The sequence below is a fragment of the Oryx dammah genome, unplaced genomic scaffold, assembly GCF_014754425.2.
Source record: "Oryx dammah isolate SB20612 unplaced genomic scaffold, SCBI_Odam_1.1 HiC_scaffold_2, whole genome shotgun sequence".
In the NCBI taxonomy this organism is placed as follows: Eukaryota; Metazoa; Chordata; class Mammalia; order Artiodactyla; family Bovidae; genus Oryx; species Oryx dammah.
Genome location: NW_024070186.1, coordinates 50,469,492 through 50,482,170, shown reverse-complemented (window position 1 = coordinate 50,482,170; position 12,679 = coordinate 50,469,492). Strand labels below are relative to the sequence as shown.

General features: G+C 39.6%; 1 protein-coding gene and 1 long non-coding RNA gene across 2 annotated transcripts in view; both read right to left on the bottom strand.

The window, feature by feature from the left end:
• The window catches only part of PPM1L (protein phosphatase, Mg2+/Mn2+ dependent 1L), a 324,870-nt gene that overhangs the window by 294,513 nt on the left and 17,678 nt on the right, over positions 1-12,679 (bottom strand). The window lies entirely within an intron of this gene.
• LOC120868981 lies at positions 10,178-12,022 on the bottom strand. The gene is made up of 2 exons (XR_005722371.1): positions 11,991-12,022; positions 10,178-11,776 (listed from the first exon to the last, which is right to left on the bottom strand). It is a non-coding gene; the product is annotated as an uncharacterized LOC120868981 (long non-coding RNA).

Sequence of the window (12,679 nt, the reverse complement as noted above, 5' to 3'; positions counted from 1 at the left end):
ATATGGCAGAGAAATGCTCAAGTGAACATTCCAATAGAATATGTGCATTGTTTTGTGTAATAAAATACATAAAAGTTTGTTTCACAAGTGAAAAGGAGAGACATTCAATATGGGGGGAAGGTTCTAGTGATTCCAGTCAACTTCAGAATCTTGACAACTCCACTATTTAATTTCTATACATAGTATATGATAAATACCATTCTTTTCCTGAGAATTACTAAAAAGTGTGCTTTACAACCAAATCACCATAATGAAATATCTGTACTTGAAGATATGCAGACAAGAATTTGGCAGTCATCTGGTCCTGAAGGCTTTGGATAAAAGCTGCTCTGAGAGGTGAGGCCTCTTAAAGAGTTCTTAAAGAGTTCATGCAGCCTTCTTTGATGATAAACAGACCTAGCTTTGGAAGTATGTATATTTCCATAGTTTCTCAGAAGTTCCGCTGGACCATGAACAAACCAAAGTAATTTTTAAGAAATATTAAAGGTCTTTGGTTTTTTTAAGCAATCTCTACTTTGAAAGAAAAAGTTTTAAACCTTCCAGAAACCTAAAAGCAGTATGCAATTATAGAACACAATTCAACTTCCACAACTGCACTCCCACTGTATTATTAAAACTTAAGTAAAAACTGGAATATGATCGACAATTTATAATGACTTTGTACAGGGACAGTTGGTTACTAGACTTACTGTGGTAACCATTTCACAGTATATGCAAATGCGAGATCACTACACAGTACACCTGAAAATCAACTTTATTTCCATTGTTTTAAATATTGAAAAAATCTTGAAAATAAAACTTTTAATGATTGAAAACAAAAAAATTAAAATTGAACAGGCTATATTTAGACATAAAAATATTTGACACATAAACTCTGTAAAGTGAGAGGAAGGATGACAACTTTTTTCATTTCACAACTCTTCTAAGGTCTACACATTTAGGAAATGTTTTCAACCAGCATCTGTTACTTTTGAAATAATAAACGTACAAATTCAAAAAACATTTTAGTCTAAATGAGGTTTTTAAAATAGGTCAATCACATTCATTTAGAAATAATCCATTTTAGGCCTTCAACTAAGAGTTAATACCATTAAAATTTTATGCCTTTTTTTTTTCCCCAAAAAAAAGTAGGTAGTTGCAGAAGCAAAGAAACCTAAACCTTTCCACCGAGGCCAGAAGAACTGATTTCTCAATCCATTAAACTCTTAAAACACAGGTCAGCTTTGGCAGATTATCAGAAGTCTTCACCATGCTAGTTAGCTTTATAGGAGCCACACTGTTGTTCACACACATTGAAGTTTAAGTGATTGTGACTAACATACTGTCATTTTACGTCTTATAACAGTTTCAATCAACACATTATTTGTGATACTGCTGGAAAATGCACCCCCATGTCCACTTGATGAATATACTAAAAACCGCCAAACTGTGTATAGTTTAACGGGGGCGGGGGGCGGGGGGGGGGGGGAGTTTTATGATATGTGAATTATATCTCAATTTAAAAGAAAACGAACTAAATAAATTTCAAGAAATAAAATAGTAGCCAAAAATGTCACTGGAATGACATTCTGAAATGCATGAACAATATTTTAGCCAAGCTCTTAGCTGGGCCCAGTAAGTTAAACAAGACGCACACAGCAAGGCTAACATGCTGGTGATTTCAGAGTTAATGTGTTTCTGTACTTTGATTTCAAAAAGAAAATAAAGAGAGAGCCTCAGACTCAACCCCTGAATTTTTATTCTTCTTCTGAGAAGCTGCCATGTGAAAATTTACTATTGGTTTTCTAAATGTGACCAGACAAAAGCAGGGTAAACACACTACAGTCCATTACTTGCAGAACTGGCCAGCCCTGCAGCCTAACCATGTCGGTCAACGGCAGGAGAGGAGGACATGCAAGTGCACCCAGCGTTGCACAGCCTTCCTTCACCACAGGATATCTTTCATGTCCCCTGAACTCTATTGAATGTGGAATGCTTTTAGAGAGGACATCCAAGAGGTCTGTGTGGCCGAGCTATTTCCCTTTTCTTTTAGTACAATGGACTCCTTTTCGGTTTCAATGGACTTTTGCAGTATAGACAAATAAAAGCAAAGAACACATCACTCATTTGCAGAGGGAGAGCTACAAGATGACTCAGTCTATCCATGTCCAAATATAACAACACCCAGGTCTGAAATCCCTTTCCAGAAGATGTGCTTTTTAAAGCAAAAGAAAATAAAAGCATATAATAAGGTCACCCCTAAGGCTAGAACTGTCAGCCACACCTATTAAGAGTTTACATAAAGCCATATGTAGCTCTGAATGTCACTAAAGGGAAAAAAATTTTTTTCTGTTAAAAACTAAAGGATAATGGCCAGAAGGGAACATGAGTACAGTAATGGTAATATTCTGTTAAGTGCTGACTGCATGAGTGGGTTCAATTTGTGGAAATTCATTAAGCTATCAAATTATGAGGTGTACTTTTCTGAATGTGTGTATGTCCATAAGAGTATTTTTAAAAATAAAAAATAAAGTAAAAGGGAAATTGAGTTGCTTAAAAGTAAAGAGTTTATTTCTAAACTGAACTAAAACATAAAATTTAAGAGTAATGATGAGTATAATGATGATGACTATGATGACATCAGCTAACTCCTTTTTTTTAATATTATTAGTATTAGTTCAGTCGCTCAGTTGTGTCCAACTCTTTGCGATCCCATGAATCGCAGCACGCCAGGCCTCCCTATCCATCACCAACTCCAAGAGTTCACTCAGACTCACAATTTATTTATTTTACTTGGAGGTTAATTACTTTACAATATTGTATTGGTTTTGCCATACATCAACATGAATCCGCACAGGTATACACGTGTTCCCCATCCTGAACCCCCCTCCCTCCTCCCTCCCCGTACCATCCCTCTGGGTTGTCTCAGTGCACCAGCCCCAAGCATCCAGTATCATGCATCGAACTTGGACTCTTGTTAATAATAAAGCACTACAATGTGAGGCATTATGCTAAACCCTATGCATATACTTTACCTTGCAATTAAATAATATATTCTTGCATTTATAAAGGACTGCACCATGTGTGACCTATAAACATGTCCGTCTAAAACTGGATACCTGCAGGAACTGGTCAGTCAGTTCAGTTCAGTCACTCAGTCGTGTCTGACTCTTTGCGACTCCATGGATTGCAGCATACCAGGCTTCCCTGTCCATCACCATCTCCCAGAGCGTGCTCAAACTCATGTTCAAGGAGTCTGTGATGCCATCCAACCATCTGGTCCTCTGTTGCCCCTTTTCTCCTGCCTTCAGTTTTTCCCAGCATCAGGGTGTTATCAGGGTGTTTTCTAATGAGTCAGTTCTTCACACTAGGTGGCCAAAGTATTGGAGCTTCAACTTCAGCATCAGTCCTCCCAATGAATATTCTGGCTTGATTTCCTTTAGGATTGACTGGTTTGATCTCCTTACGATCCAAGAGACTCTCTAGGGTCTTCACCAACATCACAGTTCAAAAGCATCAATTCTTCAGTGCTCAGGAACTGGTAGAACCCAATATTCGGTTCCCCAGAAAATTATCTTTGAGTGAGTCTAAATCTCATATACTATCAAGGACAGGACCTGTTCACCCACTGGGATACACAGTCACATCTCAAGGATGAACACAGAGTTTAAAAAGAATCAAATTTTTCTGCTATTTCCCCACTTCCCCTCCACTGAGGGTAACTTCATGAAGCCTAGACTAGGAAAACAACTGTTTCCAATCCAAACACCTCCTCACCACTCCATACGTTCAGCTGACTCTCATAATTCCTCAGAACCCTGGTCTCATAATTCTGCAAAAAGTCTGGCTAGGCCTGCAATTCTTGAAGCACATTTTTGAACAAGAAACCAAAGGAATCTTTACCAGGTACAAATAGGAAGCAAGAGAATGACCAGTTTCCTTTGTATCCTGGAAACATCTTAAGATCAAATGCCCACTCATTTAACTTCAGGAGCTACTGAAATTTTGTTAAAATGGCATTTTAAGAAACTGTCTGCTACCAAAATTTAAATTAAAAAAAACCAGTCATCAAGCACCTTCTATTTGTTCAACACTACAGTGTCCTTTAATCCTTAATCTCAAATAACCCCCCAAAATGGCTATTTACTGAGTGCCTACTATGTGCAAGGCACCAATTTAAGTGCTTTACATGCATTATTTCATTTAATGTCAGAACAGCCCTATGTTGTTGCTGTTTAGTTGCTAGTTATGTCTGACTCTTTGCATCCCCATGGACTCGAGCCCACCAGACTCTGTCCATGGGATTTCCCAGACAAGCATATTGAAGCAGGTTGCCATTTCCTTCTCCAGGGGATCTTTCTGACCCAAGGATTGAACCTGTGTCTCCTGCATTGGCGGATTCTTTACCACTGAGCCACCTGGGAAGCTCAAAAATCCTGTGAAGTAAATACTATTATATTTCTTCTCATTTTTCAAATGAAGAAACTAAGGCCTATAAAGGCCGAAAAACTCATCAAAGGACACACAATGAGAGGCAGCAGAGCGAAGATCAGCGAGGCAACCAATTAAATGTGAAGGTTCACAGCCTTAACCACTGCACTCCACTGCCCTTCATCACTCAGCCAAGCAGACATTATACCCCAGGCAGAGAAGACAATAGAGTTCAGAGAATATACTGTATTTGCCCAAAGTCAGACAGCTAGTAATGGATGGGCCTGGAATCAAATCCAGGTCCACAGGATGCCAACGTCCATACTATTTCCACTCTCCTCCCAGCCTACTGGAGCAAGAGATAAAAGAGAGCTGGCACCCAGCTTCTCTGCAGTGAATGAGAATAGAAAGAAAGCCACCTAAGGCATCTTTCCCCAACACCACTGCTTTCTTCCTCTAGGCATCAAGACCAGTATCTAGGCATCAAGCACAGTAACATTTGCTTTTTTCAGAGTTTACATAGTTTTTCTACAGCAGCAAATGGCAGAGAGGAGAACACGGTAATAGAAACATGTGAGCTACAAGTGACTGCAATACAAAATAACACCAGGGAGAGTATTTTTAGACTGTTCACTGCAGAAAATTTATAGTAAGAAGACCAACTAAGTTCCCTGGTAGTGGGCTATACATAAAAAAGAAAGAAAATTTTTTTCATACCTATTCTTTAATTAAGTAGTCTTCATTGTGCTATCCAAGTGCTTTGGACGTGTTTGACAGAATTTCTGGGCCCAAAACCTTTAAAGTTCTCAAGACAGGTTTTCTACAAAGTCTGGTTCTTGGGGATAGGGCAAGAGTTCTCTGCTTTGGCACTATTAACACTTTGGACTGCATAATTCTTGATGGTAAGGGGCTGCCCTATACACTGCAAGATGTTAGCAGGACTCCTGGTCTCTACTAGATGCCAGCAGTACAACTTTCTGCCATGCACCCTGAAGTGATGTCAACCAGTGAGTCTCCAAACACTGCCAGAAGTCCTCCAGGGGACAAAAACATCCCATGTTTGAAAACCACCAGGACAAGTCTCCAGTTCTAATAACGCAAGTTATTCTTATTTTTGGCCCCTTCTCACTTGTGTTCCTATCTATATAATTCTCATCTGTACTTGCTGCTTTATAAACATTCTTATTCGTTTCCCATGTTCAAACAGGGACCATTTTTACATTTTTATATCTCCCATAGCCACAAGTAGTTCATTCTGTTTAGAAGGCTCACTAAAATGTCAAGAAACCTAGGTGGTCCTTCAAAAAACCAGTGATTCTGCATAAGGAGTATGCAAGAGATCCCTATACTAATCTTGCAACTTTTCTATAAGTCTGTAATTATATCAACATAAAAAGTTACAAAAACATTACTAGAAATATGGAAGATAATATCTGCAAGTCATTTACTTAGTAAGGGGTTAATATTTAGAATATATAGAACTATTAAAACTCAATAACAGCAAAAAATAGATAACCTGATTTAAAAATGGTATGGGAGGGAGATGGGAGGGGGGTTCAGGATTGGGAACTCATGTACACCCTTGACGAATTCATGTTGATGTATGGCAAAACCAATACAGTATTGTAAAGTAAAATAAAAATAAATAAATTTTTTAAAATGGATGAAAGACTTGAATAGGCATTTCTCCAAAGATGATATATGAATGGCCAAAAAGTATATGAAAAGATATTCAATATCAATAATCCTTAAAGGAATGCAAATCAAAATATGAGCTATCACCTCACACCCATTACAATGGCTGATGCTGCTAAGTCATTTCAGTCGTGTCCAACTCTGTGTGATCCCATAGGCAGCAGCCCACCAGGCTCCTCTGTCCCTGGGATTCTCCAGGCAAGAACACTGGAGTGGGTTGCCATTTCCTTCTCCAATGCATGAGAGTGAAAAGTGAAAGTGAAGTGACTCAGTCATGTCCAACTCTTCTCGACCCCATGGATTGTAGCCCACCAGGCTCCTCTGTCCCTGGGATTCTCCAGGCGAGAATACTGGAGTGGGTTGCCATTTCCTTCTCCAATTACAATGGCTACTACTTTAAAAAGCAGAAGTGTTAGTGAGGAAGTGGAGAAGTTGGAACCCTTGTGCACTGAGAGTAGGAGTGTAAAACAAAACAATCACTACTGAAAATAGTATGGCAGTTCCTCAAAAAATTAAAATAGAACTGCCATTATGATCCTGGCGTGATGCAGTCCATGGGATCGCAAACTCGGACATGACTTGGCAACTGAACAATAACAAGCATGTAATCCAGCATTCTCACTTCTAATTATACCCAAAAAAGCTGAAAGCAGGATCTCAAAGACATATTTACATACTCATGTACATAGAAGCATTATCACAATAACCAAGAAATAGAAACAACCCAAATATCCTTTGACAGATGAATGAATGAACAAAATATGGTATGTACAATACAAAAGATTATACATTCTACAACATAGATTAAACTTGATGACATTTTGCTAAGGGAAATACGCCAGTCACAAAAAGACAAATACTGAATGATTTCACTTACATGAGTTCTCTAAAGTAGTTGTTCATAGGAACAGGAAGCTGAATGGCAGTTAGAAGAGGATGGAGATAGACAGAAATAGTAATTACTATTCAATAGATATCGAGTTTCAGTTTTCCAAGATGAATAAGTTCTGGAGATCTGTTGTATAACAACATGGATATACTTAACACTAATCACTGCAGATGGTGATTGCAGCCATGAAATTAAAAGACGCTTACTCCTTGGAAGGAAAGTTATGACCAACCTAGATAGCATATTCAAAAGCAGAGATGTTACTTTGCCAACTAAGGTCCATCTAGTCAAGGCTATGGTTTTTCCAGTAGTCATGTATGGATGTGAGAGTTGGACTGTGAAGAAGGCTGAGAGCTGAAGAATTGATGCTTTTGAACTGTGGTGTTGGAGAAGACTCTTGAGAGTCCCTTGGACTGCAAGGAGATCCAACCAGTCCATTCTGAAGGAGATCAGCCCTGGGTGTTCTTTGGAAGGAATGATGCTAAAGCTGAAACTCCAGTACTTTGGCCACCTCATGCAAAGAGTTGACTCATTGGAAAAGACTCTGATGCTGGGAGGGATTGGGGGCAGGAGGAGAAGGGGATGACCGAGGATGAGATGGCTGGATGGCATCACTGACTCGATGGACGTGAATCTGAGTGAACTCCAGGAGTTGATGATGGACAGGGAGGCCTGGCATGCTGTGATTCATGGGGTCACAAAGAGTCAGACACAAATGAGCAACTGAACTGAACTGAACTGTTCACTTAAAAAATGGTTAAGATGGGAAATTATGTTATGTAATTCTGCCACAATTTTTAAATATTTTAAAGAAAAAAACATTTTAGAAATTATTTATATTAAATCCTCATTCTAGAAGAAGTCAAAAAGCTACCTAAGAATTTTCATAGTACTAATCTTCTCTGATTCCCTGATGAGATGAATCTGATAAACATTAACGGGGTATGTATAAGGTGCCAAGGTAGTATGGTATATCTGAAAGAAGATATACAATAACAGTTAAAAACAGGCAGAATGCTAACCCAAACATTCATAGCCATAACTTCTACCCAATTTCAAGAAATTAAAAATGTTTTGGGTATTTCCATGACTGTCCAGTGGTTAAGACTCCACGTTTTCAATGCAAGGGGTGTCAGTTCAATCCCTGGCCAGGGAGCTAAGATCCAATATCCCACATGGCAAAAAAATAAATAATAAAAGAACTTCATAGAATACTCAAGTTTTAAAAAAATAAGAATTTTTTTTAAATGAATTTCTACTCAAACTGAACACTGCCAAAGGGAATTTGGGCTTCCTTAGTAGCTTAGATGGTAAAGAATCTCCCTGCAATGCAAGAGACCTGGATTCAGTCCTTGAGTTGGGAGGATCCCCTGGAGGTGGGCATGGTAACCCACGCCAGTGTTCTTGCCTGGAGAACTGCCATGGACAGAGGAGCCTGGCAGGCTACAGTCCATGGGGGTCACAAAAAGTAAGACACAACTGAACAACTAAACACAGCAAAGGGAAATTTAATGAACTACTTGAGGAAATATCATGTTTTCATCCTGTGTGACCTGTGTCTCTCTGGAGTGGTGATCAGTGACAACTGCATGGGTGAAAAGAACCAGAGAGCAACTTCTGTTTCCCATGGTTGGAAGAGCTAAGGAAGAGGTAGCTAGTGGAGTTACCTGTTAAGAACTGAGTTACCTGAGTTTTGAATATGAGTCAAAAAGCTCCCCAAAGGTTTTCTACTTCTCCCCAAAGTAGAAAATGTCCATTTTGTACACGAGAAATTTATCACCTCCTCATGCTGGATGTTTTCTAAAATGCCATTTTTTTTAACTCAATAGTGTAGAAGAAGCATATATTTTCATGACATTAGTCAAAATAAGATAAAGTTGATGACGTTCACTTCTTCCAAAGGTATTCTCACACTATCAGTAAGCTATTTTCTCTTCTGTCATGCAACTTATCTGATGCCTCTCTCCCCTTGAGTACAAACCAAGAATGTCTGAGTTCCAAATCTCAAGTCTATGAATCACTGTTTCTATCCCTAGGCAGCCAAAGTTGTTCATTTGTACTTCTCCACTCTTTGATGCTCACTAAATACTATAATTTTATTTTGCATGATGCTTTTGGGATTCTCTAGAATGTCCTTTTGTACTTACCTTTGAAAACAGAGGCATGCCTAATGCCCTATAATCCATAACAACCCAGCAAAATAATTGAGCCACCTTGGGAAGGGAGGACTGAGTTAAATCAGAGAATGTTGGTTGCCAGCCTCTTTTGAAGAGCCGGCTTCAATTTTCAAAATTCCTGCCTTACAACCAGATATAGGATCACACCTGTCAAACTGATGAAAACCACTTGCCTAGGCTCACCTTCAGAATTCTATATATTTAATCTGCATGCTTCTTGGTCGTTATTTAAACAGCTTTTGGATGAACCATACATTGCACAAGTCACAAGAGTTGATGAGAAAAAGCAAAAACTAAATACAAGTGAATGATGCAAATTAATTACTTTATTTCCTCAACTTGATTCCATTTCCATGTACTTGAAATATCCATTACAGATAATCTAAAGTGGTAGAAACCGAGAGCTAACAGTACCTCAGAAATAACCCCCAGGTGAAGGCCCTGCCAAAACTTGCCGTTGCATATACAGACAGTGTGGTACAGAGACGGGAGATTTGGCATTGGGGCAGACAAGAGAAATATTTTCATTCCAGCCCTTCCACTTAGCAGTTGTGTAACTCTGGGCACACAGTAGTCTGAGCATCAGTTTCCCCAACTGTAATGAAGACAACCATGGGCATGCTAAGTCACTTTAGCTGTGTCCAACTCTATGACCCTTAAGACTGTAGCCCACCAGGCTCCTCTGTCCATGGGATTTTCCAGGCAAGAATACTGGAGTGGGTTGCCATCCCCTCCTCTGGGGGATCTTCCTGACCCGGGGATCAAACCCTCAGCAGGCAAGTTCTTTACCACAACTACCAACTGGGAAGCCCGAAGATATCCACAGCAGCCCGCAAAGACCATGAGGATTCAGTGAAAGAGCATCAGTGAAAGCATCTGGCACGTGGCAGGCACTTGGTCAGAATGGCAGGGCCCTGTGGTTTCCAATTGGTAGAATGATAACAAATGCAGTCACAGAACTTGGTGTTTCCTTTTCATCTGCAAGGCATCATTATTTCCAGGATTATTGTAAGGCGCTGTTATTATGCAAGCATCTGGAACAGTGCACGCACACGTTAGGGATTTGAGAGAGACATGAAATTCAAGGAAGTTGAACTCTGGCTGAGAGAAAAGGCACCTTAAAAATGAGTAATAATACAAGAGACAGTCCATGGGATCGCAAAGAGCTGGACATGACCCAGTGACTTTCACTTTTACTTTTTTGTTTGTTTTTTGGAGTAAGGATAAAACACAGTTATGAGAAGAGGAATGGGAATCAGAGAACGGAATAGAGCTTTTCACAAGCAGCAGCAGTGGGCATGTGTACACATCAGGTATTTGGGGAATAAAAAAAAAAGACCAGTTCTGCTGCAGTGCAGAGTTTTCTGTAGGAGAGCGACACAAGAGAAGGCTGAATAAGGTAAAGTAGTCAGGAACGTTGTTAAGAGTATCCCACAAATAAATTCAGAGAAATATATCATGGCTGGTCAGAAATCAAAGACTTTTTAAAAGAAACAATGTATCAGCCAGTGAGCTTAAAAGACACCTATCAAAGATATCAGGGAGTGGACTGGCAGGGAGAGTGACCAGACACTAAGTAACCCGTGAGGAAGCCACGGTCAGGGTCCCAGCAGGAAGCAATGAAAGCCTGAATTAGGATGGTGGCGGTGGGACCATGAAGATGGAGACAGAAATGAGACATATGACACAGTCTCACAGACTTGAATGAAGAGAGAAGAAACAAAAGTAGCAGTTTCAAGAGTGGGAGCCTGAAAACAAGACAGTAGTGCCATGACAGAAAGAGACAAGTCTGAAGATAAAATTAATCTATGAACACAGCAGGCAAATTTGGTTTCAGACAGGCAGCTATGGAGGTGACATCAAGAAATAAAAGTCAGTCAGCATGAAAAGATGTGGATTCTAGATGGGAAGGAAAGCCCTCTTCTCAAAGAGGATGGCTGAATCCCGAAAGCTGCAAAGATTCTGGTGCAAAGGAACAGAATGGGACCAGTACACTGAGCACAGCTGTCCTCGAAATCCAGGTTCATAAGGAAGTGTTAAAACCTAATAGAAGAGAAGGCAACAAAAAAAAAATCCTAAGTGTCACTAGGCTAGGGAGATGAGTCTTAAGACAGAGGTGGTCAGGAAAGCCAGATCCTACAGAAAAATCTAAGATGAGGACTGAAAGCAAGCCATCACACGTGGCAGTTATGAGGCCTCTGGAGACCAGCAAAAAACCAGATTTGAAAAAGTTTAGATGACAACAGGAAATGATAAGTAGAAAGAAGGCAGAAGCAGTATCTACAGTCTCTGTTTTCAAAGGCATTTAGGAGAAGTCTTTCAGATTTTTCATTTGAAATACAAGAACATGTGGTTTTAAGAACATGAAAGAATCTGATAATACAAACTGTCCTTAGTGGTCACTGGCCTCGTCTTTCTTTTCTGCTCTCCTTGTTTCATCTAATTTCCTGGTTATCCTGTACAGCCTCTCAACACCTCTTATTTTTGGCTACTCCTAGCCTCTCTCAGTAAGAGACAGTCATGTCTAATCACTCCCACTCCTTTCACTTCTTATCCTCTTCTTTCACTCACATCAAAGAGAAAAGGATTAAAAGTCAGATTCTACCTGGTGGCTCAGAGGTTAAAGCGTCTGCCCGCAATGTGGGAGACCTGGGTTCGATCCCTGGGTTGGGAAGATCCCCTGGAGAAGGAAATGGCAACCCACTCCAGTATTCTTGCCTGGAGAATCCCATGGACAGAGGAGCCTGGTGGGCTACAGTCCACGGGGTCACAAAGAGTCGGACACGACTGAGCGACTTCACTTTCACTTTCACTTTTACAAGAAAACCAAAATTTAATAACCACCTTTTTCTGTTTTCAGAAGAAGACCATCTTCCCCAAAGCACATTAAAAAGATGCTCAATATCATTAGTCATTAGGAAAATGCAAACTAAAACCATATTGAGCAACCAATTCATGACTACCAGGAATTATATTGGGTTGGCCAAAAAGTTTGTTCAGTTAGTGACTACATTGTTCAATAAAGTTCTTAGTAAATAGGAAAACTATGTCTTTTATTCCTTTACTTAAAATTGAATGAACTTTTTGGCCAACCCAAAACTAAAATTTAGAAGACTGGCGAGGCTATGGAGCAACTAGAACTCTCACACACCAATGATAAAAATGTAAGATAGTACAACCACTTTGGAATAGCAGTTTACCCAGCAGTTTCTTAAAAAGATAATATAACCCCTACCATATGATCCAGTCATTCTATTCCTAGGTATTTACCCAAGGGCAATGCCATGGACAGAGGAGGCTAGTGGGCTACAGTCCATGAGATCACAAATAGTCAGACATGTCTGAACATCTGAGCACACCCACATACAATGAAGGCATATGTCAATACACATACTTACATGAATATTGACAGGCAAAACCTGGCATCAATTCAACTGTCCAGGAACATGTGAATGGATACTGAATTGTTGTTATATCCATACAATAGAATATTAAGCAATAAAAATGA